The sequence below is a fragment of the Prionailurus viverrinus genome, chromosome A2 (assembly GCF_022837055.1).
Source record: "Prionailurus viverrinus isolate Anna chromosome A2, UM_Priviv_1.0, whole genome shotgun sequence".
Classification (NCBI taxonomy): domain Eukaryota; kingdom Metazoa; phylum Chordata; class Mammalia; order Carnivora; family Felidae; genus Prionailurus; species Prionailurus viverrinus.
The window spans coordinates 159,705,213-159,718,676 of record NC_062562.1 but is presented as its reverse complement, the minus strand read 5'-3'; positions in this window follow the sequence as shown (position 1 = coordinate 159,718,676).

Genomic DNA, 13,464 nt, shown 5'->3' with positions numbered 1-13,464 from the left:
AAAAATTTATTGCTTCCCCACTTCTGTGGCACTGTCTTTTACCGGTCTCTCACCCTTTTCTCTGACCCTTCCTTTTTAATTCTATTTTAGTAGCAGTATTGAGATGAATCAATTCATGTCCAAGTAGTATTAAGCGTGTCCTTATGTGATCATCAGTCGGCTAGGCTTCTCACGTTGGACAGCCATACATGTTTACTTAGTTTCTTCTAATTACATTATTTCTGAAATTATTTCCTTAATTTATTTTTTATTATGGATTTTTAGAGTGAGTGAAAGACAGAGAGCATCAGCAGGGGAGAGGGGCAGAGGGAAAGAGAGAGAGAGAGAATCTTAAGTAGGCTCCATGCTCAGTGCAGAGATCAGTCCCACAACCCTGGGATCATGACCTCAGCTGAAATCAAGAGTCAGACGCTCAACCTACTGAGCCACCCAGGTGCTCCTCTTTCTGAAATTCTTACTATAAGTAACCTAATTTTTTTGTGCCACGTGTTAATTTGTCCCAATCCAGCCTTGCTTGCCTTGCTTTGCGATACTGGACCTAGACTCCGTGAACATTTCTTCTTGGCCAGCTGAGATGTTATGTTTGGTCAGTAAAGGGAACGGGAGGGAAACTGATGGAGAAAAGGATTCTCCTGGTTCTGGTGTGCTTTTTCCCTTCAAGCCCTGGCAACGTACACGGAGCCAGCCTTGGAGCCAGCGGCGTGCGCACCAAGGGAGTGCTTGTCCTCTAGCACGTTTCCTTGCCCATCCTGTCCCATGGTTTCCTACTCACCAGCCTCAACCTACCAGCGGTCTGGCAGGAAGCTTCCTGCTCATCAGGCTTTATCTAGTATCTGTGGGCCAGCTCTAGCAGGGGACCACCTAGATTCCATCTTCCCATTTGGTTTGTTTCTTAGTTTCCAGCCTTGACCCCACAGCTTTGGACGAACTCCGTAACTTTCTCCAGCATCAATGGGCTGTAGCCACACCCTGCCCAAGAAGGCTTGAATCTCAGCTTTGGGAAGGTAGTCCTTTTCCTTCTTTGCTGCTTCTTTGCCTGTGCTCTCTCAGGCTTAGGCTTTTCTCGAACACTCTGTTTTAATCAGCCTTTCTAGGCATTCCCCTATTCATAATTAATATTATGTTCTCAATGAATGATTTCCTTGTTCAGATTACTGGTGTTTTTGTGTCATCGCTGTGTTCTGATGCAGGATAGATATGGAGAAAGTTTCAGGAGATAACCCCTAAAATAGGGTATTTTGGAATTAGCTTAATCATGTGTATGTGCTTGAGCATAGCACTGGGCTCCTTGCCAATGGGAAGTGAGATGCCAGCAAATCGTAAGTGTAAGTTCGACTTAGTATGTTAGGCCAGATAGTTCTCTGAGCTGGTTGTACAAATTTACACTGTGACTAGCAGTGTCTTTCAGCGCCTGTTTATGTTCTTGCAAACATTCTCCACCATGTATCTTCCTGACTTGACTAATTCTGGCAAATGTGTAGGGTTATCTATGTTTGGTTTTAATTTTTATTTTTATTTATATTCAGACTAATAAGGTTGAACACCTTTTTGTATGTGTATTGGGATATTTAGAATATCTTTTAAAACATGTCTTGTTTGAATAACTTTTCCATTTTTCCCCATTGACTCAGCTACTTTTTTTACTTATTGATTTATGGGAGTTCTTTATATACCATAAAATGCAGATTTTATTAGCTCTGTGTGTTGCAGGTATTTTTTTTCTCCCAGTCTGTGGAGATACTATTTAGAATAATAAGAGAATTCAGATGCCAAGGAACAAATCCTAAATTTATAGGACACAACTGTAAAATTATAAATTGGAGAAAATAATATAATTTATATGAGATATGCTATGTTCTTGGACTGGAAACCTGTAAGACGTAATGTTACCAGTTGTCCCCAATGTTATCTGTAAATTCAGTAAAATCTCAACAAAAATCTAAGCCAGTCTTTTTTGGAAATTGAAAAATGAATTGCAAAACATAGGAAAACATGATAATCTTGAAATGTTTACCAGATACCAAGACCTACTCTAAAACATCACTTATTACACAGTGTGATTTGGACAATAATATATACAAATAGAACAATGAGAAATGACAGAGTTAGGACCAGAACCAACATTCTTTTCCTTGGAACACCTTGTATGGTCCTAAAGATACCTGACTTGTAATTCTTTGACCTTTATGTATATACAAATATTCGCTCTACCGACTTCTTCCAAATCGTTTTGTGTATTGGCATCTTGTATTACTGCTTCTTCCATTATGTAATTTTCCCTAAATAGGATTCATGAAGGAACTTTTGAGCAGTCGTTTGCATGTCCCACCACAAGGGATTCCCCCTTTGGAATCTACTGTACAAGATTTTATTCTTAGAGGAATTTTTCATGTATTTTATTTCTTAAATTGTTTCAAAATAACATTCAACATGTTAATGTCCAAAACACAGTACATTCCTTCTTTTCCCTTGTAAGTAAATCGATTCCTTTTTTAGTAGTGATCGTGATATTTTAGCAGAGGTTAATTTAACATCTCTCCGTTAGTTTAGTGGCATAGCTGTGAAGGTTGAGGGGGAAGGGGGATGATCTCATTTGATTAGCAGTGTTCCTAATAAAAAAGCATACTATTTTGACAGATTTGTGTGTTTTCAATGAAAGATACTTAATTACTGAGGGCTAGTTTAATAGAGAAGATTATTGGTCCTTCATAGAAAACAGTAAATGTCAGTGTTAACACAACATGCTTACCTTTTGAAGATGCTGTTGACCTTTAGAGCTTACTTGAAAAGATCATGCTAGGTTGGGATGACATTCCCAATAATAAAAATTGAAAACTCTGTTAAAATCATCACTCACATTCATGTCAATTTTGATCACATTTTCTTCCTAGCTGATTAAGGTAATTAATCTTAAAATAGTTTCACATTTTTCTACAATTCAAGGCAATGCACTGCTCAAATCTTACATGCATGATTTTTTTGGGTATGCTAGATGCTAGATGTTTTTTTTTTTCCTGTCTTTCACCTCTTCCTTGTTCATATTAATCTGAAATAGTTGGATTTTTCAAGACATAGAATGAATAGAAGAATAATAGAATAGGACTTCAGTGGGTGAATGTAGGAACTGAAATGAAGGATGAGCTATTCTGAATTACTTAAAAGTGAAAGGATTTTTTTTTACTAATGTTATTGAAATATGTATTTAAAGGATGGCTTTTTTGTTTACAAATAAAGGGTTACTAAAATTTATGGAAATATTTTCTATTTATATTAAGCCAGCTATAAGAAGGGAGGGGCTAGCTGATAGCCCCCAGCTGTTAACTGCTTTAGATTTTGCTTCAGTTCTTACAGGCTGAGATCTTAACTTTGCTTACAGCACTGCCAATGACTGAGCAACATGGCACAGTGGAGGACTTGATTTTCCAGGATGGACCGCACTCAGTATTTGAGCAAGGCAGTTGTAAAACGTTCTAGCCATTTGCATCCAATGTGGAACTTCTTCATTGGGTAATATTTACTCTGGAGCTCAGACACATAAGTTAAAACCAAATAGTGCTGACTTTTATCTATGAAAATAAGTAGGGTGAAAACTTCATAAAGAGATGACTATGGGTCTTGTTAAGTATCTTTGAAGTGCTTTGTGTAAGAAAAATAGAAAAGAAGGAAATTCTTCAAAGCAAAAACACGTACACGCTGACTACACAATTCAATATCAAACATTGATCGCTATGATGAAGAGATATTGAGTGACAATTATTAAAAATTACCTTTAATGTTTGTGTTTTTTTTTGAGAAAATGCTCTTTTGGAGAAAAATAGTTATCTTACTATCAGAACAGAAATACACAATTTCATTATTATGTTTCAGGAATGACTGATAAATATTACGATAAATATTAGCAGGGAAAAATACTTGTCAAACGCCCCAATTATTTTTCTTTATTGTAATAATAAAAAAGCTTTAAAAATTTTACTTAGAGGTTTGCCATACTTTTGTTCAGTAACAGCTATTACTATGGAACTTCATTTGAACTACGCAAGCATATTTGAATTTAATGATTCTTGTTTTAATCGCAAGGCACCAAATTCAGGAATTACATAGATAAGTCAATATCTACTTCTACATTATAATTGAATTACACAAAAGATGTCGATATACTTGCTAATTGCCCTCTTTAACATGGATGTTATCCATAATTTGGTTTTCAGAGATGGGATTCCAGAAATCTTCTAATACACATAGTATGTGGGATGCACATATATCTTTATGCAAACGTTGCTGACCTAAAGCTCTCCATTTGTTTTGTTTTGAGGGAGTTGAAGAGAGTCCCCTGTTGGATGCTGGGGTTATACTCTGCACACATTACCACTGTTTTCCTTCTGTCCTGTATTCCGAATTTCCTAACATTGTATAGAGGAGGCCCACCAGAGACTGCTAGAAACTTGATGCTTTTAATAGGGTTTCAGAAAGTAAGTTTGAAAAGATGGCTTCTCACAGTTAAAAATACTCCCCTTCTCTGTATGTGGCCCAAGATTTAGAGCTCTGTCTCCATTCTTCAACCTCTTTAAAACTTCTAGTTCTCTACCTCCTTCAGGAGGCTTCCTCCTGTAACACAAGGCCCCATTGAGATTCCTTGTAGCTATTCTTTGGATTACTTGATTTTTTTTGATATTTGACTATATTCCATTTAGCACTTTCTTGCTGTAATTTTGCATTATTCCCTAATTTTTAAACGCCTAATGTGCCATTTTTTTCCCCAAATCTTGTAACCTCATGCAGGGATGAACAATGTCAGGTATTTGTTTTGTCTCCATTTTTTTCTCCCACAATATTGTAACTTCTAGCAGGGATGAGCCATGTCAACTACTTAAACATCTGGGAGAATGTTTAAAGTTTCATAACACTTTTATTAAATTGAGCTGGCAGTAAATCTGCTGTGGGTAATACTGTTCTTAGTGCTATCTTCAGTTATATGGCTGAATGAATGGAGTGAGGCATTCATGGATACTGAATTTTGTATGTATGTTTTCCATGAATAAAATTCACTACGAGAATCACTCTATTGAGGGATCTGAAGATTAAATAAGAGAATCAAATAAAACACATCTGTTTTCTCTTATAGTATTGGGATTTAGTTATGGCTCCATGTGAGAAAACATTACAGGTACATAGTTTTCACTTAAATATAATGTGGTTTCTTTGTCTTTGATCCTTCTTTTACTGCTTTAAATTCCATTGGTGATGTAAACTCCCCACTCCCATTGTTGTAGCTCAGATCGGAGAATCCAGGTATATTTGCATAACCTCAGGTGAAGTGAAGATGGGACTAGTTTGTACAGTTGCATCATATCTTTGTACAATCTACTTACTGGGTGTTAAAGACTTTCACGACCCTCAAGAGTTAATAAAGAGACACAGGGGCATTAAAAACCAGTGGCAATTTTTACAAAATCAATCATGTTTGGGGCGCCTGGGTGGCGCAGTCGGTTAGGCGTCCGACTTCAACCAGGTCACGATCTCGCGGTCCGTGAGTTCGAGCCCCGCGTCGGGCCCTGGGCTGATGGCTCAGAGCCTGGAGCCTGTTTCCGATTCTGTGTCTCCCTCTCTCTCTGCCCCTCCCCCGTTCATGCTCTGTCTCTCTCTGGCCCAAAAATAAACGTTGAAAAAAAAATTAAAAAAAAATCAATCATGTTTATAATATATAGTTAAAAAATTTTAAAGTATATAATTATATATATGAATTACATATATATTTATGTATAATTGCGTCAGCATTGTTTAGAATTCCCTTCAATATTGCGTTTTATTTATTTTCATTTGTGTGCAGTGGTATAATACACACATATAAATTAATGATAAAATCAATTTTCACTTTATACTTGCTCGAACTCTTGTGTGTGTTCACTGAGTAAATATCAGTAAGTCCTTACTGTGTTCCAGGCATTGTAAATAAAAGAGAAAAAAAACAACATTTCTGACCTACAGGATTCAGATTGTTGAGTCCTTGAGAGTCCAAATGATTACGTTCTTGCATATATGATAAATAATTGTTTTATTTTTAAAAAATTAATGTTTATTTATACTTGAGAGAAAGAGAGAGCAAGAGCAGGGGAGGGGCAGAGAGAGAGAGAGAGGTAGACACAGAATCCAAAGCAGGCTCTAGGCTCTGAGCTGTCAGCACAGAGCCCCACAAGAGTTTGAACTCACAAACTGCAAGATTATGACTTGAGCCAAAATTGAACCCTTAAATGAGGGAACCACCCAGGTGCCCTGAATGTTTTTTTTTAAATATTTACTTACGTACTTATTTACTTATTATTTATTTAGAGAGTGTGCAAGTTAGGGACGGGCAAAGAGAGGGAGAGAGAGAATCCCAAGTAGGTTCCACGATCTCACCACAGAACCAGACATCACAGGGCTCGATCTCATGAACCTGTGAGATCATGAGCCCTGAGTCAAAAATGAGGAGTCGAGACACTCAACCGGCTGAGACACCCAGGTGCCCCAGAAACAGTTCTTACTGTTACAATTCCAGGTGAAATTGACCTGCCCGAGTAATATTATTTCTGTACTACAAAACATTATTAGTCTTACATGTGAATTATTTATCATCACTCTGACATGGTATTTAATAGTTTAAAATCCTCATGCAAATCTGCCTTTGTGGGTGGTATTTGTGGGTAACACCAGTAGGAACATTAATACATAGTCAAAAACACTATAGAAATTTATAAGCGCGTTTATACCATATTAAAAGTACAGATGTTCATAAAAAAGAGGCTAGGGGCACCTGGGTGGCTGAGTGGTTAAGCAACTGACTTCGGCTCAGCTCACGATCTTGAGGTTCATGAGCTCGAGCCCTCCACCAGGCTGTGTGCTGACAGCTCAGAGCCTGGAGCCTGCTTTGGATTCTGTGTCTCCCTCTCTCTCTCTGCCCCTTCCCTGATCGTGCTCTGTCTCTGTCTTTCTCAAAAGTAAACATTAAAAAAAAAAAAAGAGGATAGATTCTGTACTCACAGACACATGTGCACGCATACACCTCGGCGTCTGTGTTTGTGTGTGTCCCACAAGCTGGTTGTGTAAGCACAGAAATTAGAGACTTCGTAACTGTCCTCTTTCTTAGGGTACCCTCCACTCATCACCACACAAGAATACTGGCTAAGGCAGAGCATGTCAAAGAGAACTGCAATTCCATTCCTGAAGGCAGATGTATGACAGATGAAATGGAAAAAGATGGATTTAATACAAATAATTCAAGAAAGTTGTCAGCTGCTCTTACTTTTTTCTGAGCCGCCTCGGGGAAAAAAAGAGAAATTACCAACTAAGATTAGGTGATGGGAATCAACACAAAGGAAACAAAAAGGATTTTGCTAATATGATAGCACTTTCATCTAAACAAGTGCATTAAAGAGAAAGAGTGCTCAATTAGAGAGGGGCAGTGTATTTTGGGGGGAGGAGATAATTTTTGCATTTCGATTTTTAATTACCTCAACTGTTTCATTCCTTAAAAAACAATGGAATAATTGAACTACCAAAAGAATTCTTTTAAGGCTTTTGAAGCAAGGTGATAATCCATTACGGAAAGAAATTTAACATTCTCTAGCTTTGTTGAAACAATGGCTAAAAGATCAATTAGTACATTAAATTCATCAGTCAATATTCTAGTTTATTTTAAATTATCTTAAGATCAATTCATATGCTGTTTCTTTGTAACATTCATAACTCATGGTGTACATCCTCACTTGGACATATCAAGACTTACTAGTAACTTGAAAGCTGTAAAAACAAAAACTGGCTTAGGTTTTGAGTACCCACCTGAGAAGAATACTCAGTATAAGATTTTTAGATGATAACATAGCCACAAGTATCTGTTTTGAGCTCCAGTGCATCATGCAATGGTGAGAGTTTAGGAATTATATTAGAATTTCTGTGTTACATTTACTGGTAGTATGATGCTGCACAATGCTATTTCAATATTTAAAATATGAAAATAGCCATACCTACCTTGTAGTATTTTCTCTTTTTTTGTTTTTTTTTTAATGTTTCTTTATTTTTGAGAGAGAGAGCGCGCGCGAGCAGGGGAGGGGTAGAGAGAGAGAGGGGGACACAGAATCTGAAGCGGGCTTTGGGCTCTGAGCTGTCAGCACAGAGCTTGACACAGGGCTGGAACCCAGGAGATCATGAGATCGTGACCTGAGCTGAAGCCTGACACTCAGCCAACTGAGCCACCCAGGCACCCCCAGCTATTTTTTAATGGACTTTTAAAGTATAACATTTCTATAAAAGTGCATCTATCACTAACATAGAGCATTTAAGAAATTGGTTCCTCTGAAAACCAGTACCCAGTTGAAGAAATCGTGCGTTCACTTGGAACCCAAAAGCCCTTTTGATGCTCCCTGCCAGTCTCTACCTCCTCTCTCGTTTAGCTGCTATTATTTCTTGCCACGTTTTAAAGTTGAGGTGACATTTATATCATGTAATTAACCATTGTAAAACATACAATTCATTGGTAGGTAGTACATTCACAGTGTTGTGAAGTCACCTTTATCAAATACCCAAACATTTTTGTCACCACCCCAAAAACCCCACACCCGTTAAGCAGTTACTTCTTACTCTCTTCTCCCTCCAGCCTCTACTAACTCGCTTTCAGTTGCTATGGATTTACCTCTTCTGGATATTTCATATAAATGGAATTATATACTGCCTGATCTTTTGTATCTTTCTTCTTTTAGTTAGGTCCATCCTGTTGTAGCATATATCAGTACTTCATTCCTTTTTATACCTTGATAATATTCCAGTGTGTGTGTGTGTGTGTGTGTGTGTGTGTGTGTGTGTGTGTGTGTCTTACGACTCAAAAAAAATCAGCTATAAATCGACAAAGAACTTGAATAGGCATCTCTCCAAAGAGGATATACAAAGCTTTAATAAGTACGTGAAGACTTGCTCAACGTTATTAGTCATTAAGTAAATGAAAACCAAAATCACAAGATAGCACTTTTTGATGATTCGTAAAAAGTAGAAAAGGATGAGTAGTAAAAAATAGGCAAAAAAAAGGAAAATAACAAATGTTGGTAATGACATGGGGAAATTCGAACCCTCATATATTGTTGGTGAGAATGTAAAGTGATGCAACTACTGTATAAAACAGTTTGGTGGCATTTCGTCCTTGACTATTAAGTGTGCTGTTAACTATAGGTTTATTGTAGATGTTCTTTACTAACTTGAAGAAATTCCTGGCTATTCTCATTTTCTGGGATTTTTTTTCATGAATAAGTGTTGAATATTGTCAAGTACTTTTTCTGCGTCAATTAACATGATCTTTTTCTATCTTCTTTACCCCGATAATATGGCAGGTGTATTACAATGATTGCTTTTCAAATGTTCAACCATCCTTGCATCTGGAATAAACCTTACTTGATATTGTGTGTGATTATTTTTATAGGTTGCTGAAATCTATTGGATAATATTTTGTTAGAGACTTTTGCACCTATATTCAGGAAAGATATTGGTCCATAGTTTATTCTATTTTATTCTTTGGTTCATTTGGGTTTTAAGGTAATGATCACTCATAAAATGAATTAGGAAATGTTCTCAGTTCTATTGTTTGCAAAAGACTGAGTAGAATTGGTGTTAACATATTGGTAAAATTCTTCAGGTATATTATCTGGACTTAGAATTTTTTTAGGAGTTTTAAAATTATGAATCCCAATTACTCTAGTAGTCATAGAGCTTTTAAAAATATCTATTTCATAATGGGTGATTTGGTATAGTTTTTTTTTAAGGAATTCATTTCATGTAAGTTGTCAAATCTACATATGTAGGATTGTTTGTATTCCCTTATGCTTTTAATATTAAAGGGTCTGTAGTGATATCCCATTTCATTCTTGATATTGTTGATTTCTGTCTTCTCTATTTCTTTGTCAGTCTGGCTAGAGGTTTGTTAATTTCATTGATATTTACAAATAATCAGCTCTGTTTCATTGATTTTTTTTCTCAATTCTTTCATGTTTTCAATTTCATTGATTTGAGATCTTATTCCATTCCTTCTGCTTGTTTTAAGATTTATTTTTCTCTTCTCATACTGGTTCTTTAGATGGAAGTTTAGAGTATTATTTAGAGACTTTCCTTTTTTGATGTAAGCAGTTAGTGCTATAAATTTCCCTTGAAGCACTGCTTTATTTGTGTCCTAATTTTTGTCCTATTTGTGTCCTTTTTTGATAGGTTGTGTTTTCATTTTCATTCAGTTTGATGCAATTTTACAATTTTCCTCTGAGACTTGCTCTTTGATCAGGGGATTGTTTTTCTAAACATATTGTCCAATGGTGAAGTGTTTGGGATTTTTCTGTTACTGTTCTCTAATTTATTTCTAGACTGATTCATTTGTAGTTGCATATACCCCAAGTGATTTCAATTATTTCATATATATTGAGGTTTGTTTTATGGTCCAGAGTATGATAGTTTTTGGCATTTGTTGAATAGGAATTTGAAAAGAATGTATATTCTGATGTTGTTGGGTGGAGTTTTCTGTAATGTGTATGATATCCTGTTGGGTGCATACACATTTAGGATCGCTATATCTTCTTGGTAAATAGGTTCTTTATCATAATGTGATGTCCCTCTCTGTCTCTGGTAATTTACTTTGTTCTGAAGTATAATTCATGTGTCATTAATATAGCCACTCAGCCTTTCTTTTGGTTAATATGTTCATGATCTATCCTTTGCCATAGTTAGCCTTCTTGTATAATTTTATTTGAAGCGAGTTTCTTATATAGAAAACATTTAGTTGCGTCATGTAATTAACCATGCTGCAGTTCTATGTCCTTTCCCTTCTGTATTTAGACCATCTATATTTAATATTTAATGTAATAACTGATAATTTTAGGACTTACGTCTACCATTTTATTTAAAAAAGTTTTAAAGTTCTTATTTTTTTTAACGTTTATTTATTTTTGAGACAGAGACAAAGCATGAACAGGGGAGGGGCAGAGAGAGAGGGAGACGCAGAATCTGAAACAGGCTCCAGGCTCTGAGCTGTCAGCACAGAGTCCGACTCAGGGCTTGAACTCACAGACGGTGAGATCATGACCTGGGCTCGAACTCACAGACCGTGAGATCATGACCTGAGCCGAAGTCGGATGCTTAACCGACCAACCACCCAGGCGCCCCTGTTCTTATTTATTTTTGAGAGACAGAACGCACGAAGGGGAGGGGCAGAGAGAGAGACACAGAGAGAGAGAGAGAGAGAGAGAGAGAGACAGAATCTGAAGTAGGCTCCAGGCTCTGAGTACAGAGCCCGACATGGGGCTTGAACTTGTGAACTGCGAGATCATGACCTGAACCAAAGTCAGACACTTAACCAACTGAGCCATCTGGCATGCCTATTTTTTTTTCTTTCTATTCCTTATGTATTTTGGTTTCTGTTTTATTGTTTCTGCCTTCCTGTGGGCTCCTTGAACAAATTTACAGTTCCTTTATTTATTATTGTTGTTTTTGAGTGTATCTCTTTGTGTAGTATTTTTAGTAGGTGCTTGAGGTGTTAACACGCACACATACACATGCCTATTTAATTTATTTATATATTGTATATAGTATATTTTTCAAATATAATTTAGGAACATTAAGACGTAGGAAGTCTGTTGCATTTGTCCATGTTTAGTTGCTCTGGATGTTCTATTACATATGTGTACGTATGTGTATATACATATAGAAAATATATTGGGGCGCCGGCGTGGCTCAGACGGTTAAGTGTCCGACTTCAGCTCAGGTCATGATCTCGTGGTTGACAAGTTTGAGCCCCGTGACGGGCTCTGCGCTGCCAGGTCAGAGCCTGGAACCTGCTTCCCATTCTGTGTCTCCTCTCTCTGCCCCTCCCCTGCTCATGCTCTCTCTCTGTCTTAAAAATAAACATTAAAAAAATAAAATATATTTACATCAAGTATAATTTGGGAATATCAAGAATACTTAGAAAAAGTATTGCATTTATCTATATGTTTATTTACCATATTCTTCATATTCTTCTTTTTGATGTTCTAAAGTTTGTTCTTTAATGATTTCTTTTTGTTGAGAGAACTTTCTTTAGCCAATCTCTATCTCTATCTCTCTCTGTATATCACAAATTCTAGTTTTCCTTCATCTGATTATGTCTTGATTTTCCCTTCATTACTAAAGGATATTTTCACTGAATATAAGGTTCTGAAATTGTAGTTCTTTTGTTCATAATTGGGAAATAGTGTGCCTCTCCTTTCTGTCCTTCACTTATTCTCATAAGAAGTCTATTTTCATTAGAGTTGATTTTCTACTGTAGGTAATGTGTTGTTTTTTCTCTGGCTGCTTTCAACGTTTGTTTTCTGTCTTTAATTTTTCACAAGTTTAATTACAATGAATCTGCCATGGTTTATCCTTATTGGAGTTTGCTCAGATTCTTAGATCTATAGGTTATGTTTTTTGCCAAATTTAAGTAGTTTAAAAGTTTTTAGCCTCATCTTCTTTTGGGATTTTAGATCTTTTGTTATAGTCCCACATGTCCCTCAGTCTCTGTTTTTTGTTTTTGTTTTAGTGTACTTTCTCTCTGTTGTTTAGGTTCAGGTAATTTCTATTCTGTCTTCCAGTCTAATATTTCTTCTGTCCAGTTCGTTGTGTGAAATACATCCATCGGGTTTTAAAATTTTTGTTACCTTATTTTCTGTCCTTAAGTTTCCATCCGGTTCTTCTTTATAGGTTCTTTTTTTTTTTTACTAAGGCTTTCTATTTCTTTTATGATACATTCTAATTTTTAAATCACTTCTTTTAAGAAGGAAGAAGATGTCTGTTACTTTCACATGGGAATGGAAGTCCAGATTTCCTATTCAGCTTCCACTGATACCCTGAGGTGGAGGGAAGAGGACTATCATTACTTGTTGACCCAGGAGTAAGAGTTCAGACCCCCTGCTAGGCTTCTCTTCATACCACATCTATGAAGGGAAGAGGTCCTTTGTTACTGTTTTGGGCGCTGCTTCCACTGATGATGTGTGAATGGGGCTCATTACTCCAGAAATGTGGGGAAAGTCCTGCCTCTTTACTCAGCCTCCTTGATATTACCCCAGTGGGGGAGAGAAGGGTTACTTTATTACTGTTGCGTGGGGGTAGAATCCAGACTTTCCATACTACTCAAGTAACACCATGAGGAATTGCTTTTATCTATTTTTCCTTGATTTTTCTATGTTGCCAGCTTTCCTAGAAACCAGCCTTGTTTATTTACACATGTTGTAATGAGAGCCCAGTCAAATCATCACATACCATTTCTCAGGGTTCAAGATTCCTAGCCTTTCTGCCTTCTTCTTTCCACCTTTCAAATTCTTCTTGGGTTTCCTTTATATTTAAAGATCTTTGTAAACCCAGGGAAATAATATATGTGTCTCCAAGGGCTTTAGTGGTAGTCGTCAGGAGAAATAGAAACGCATCTACTCTAAGAGTCGAAATTCTCAT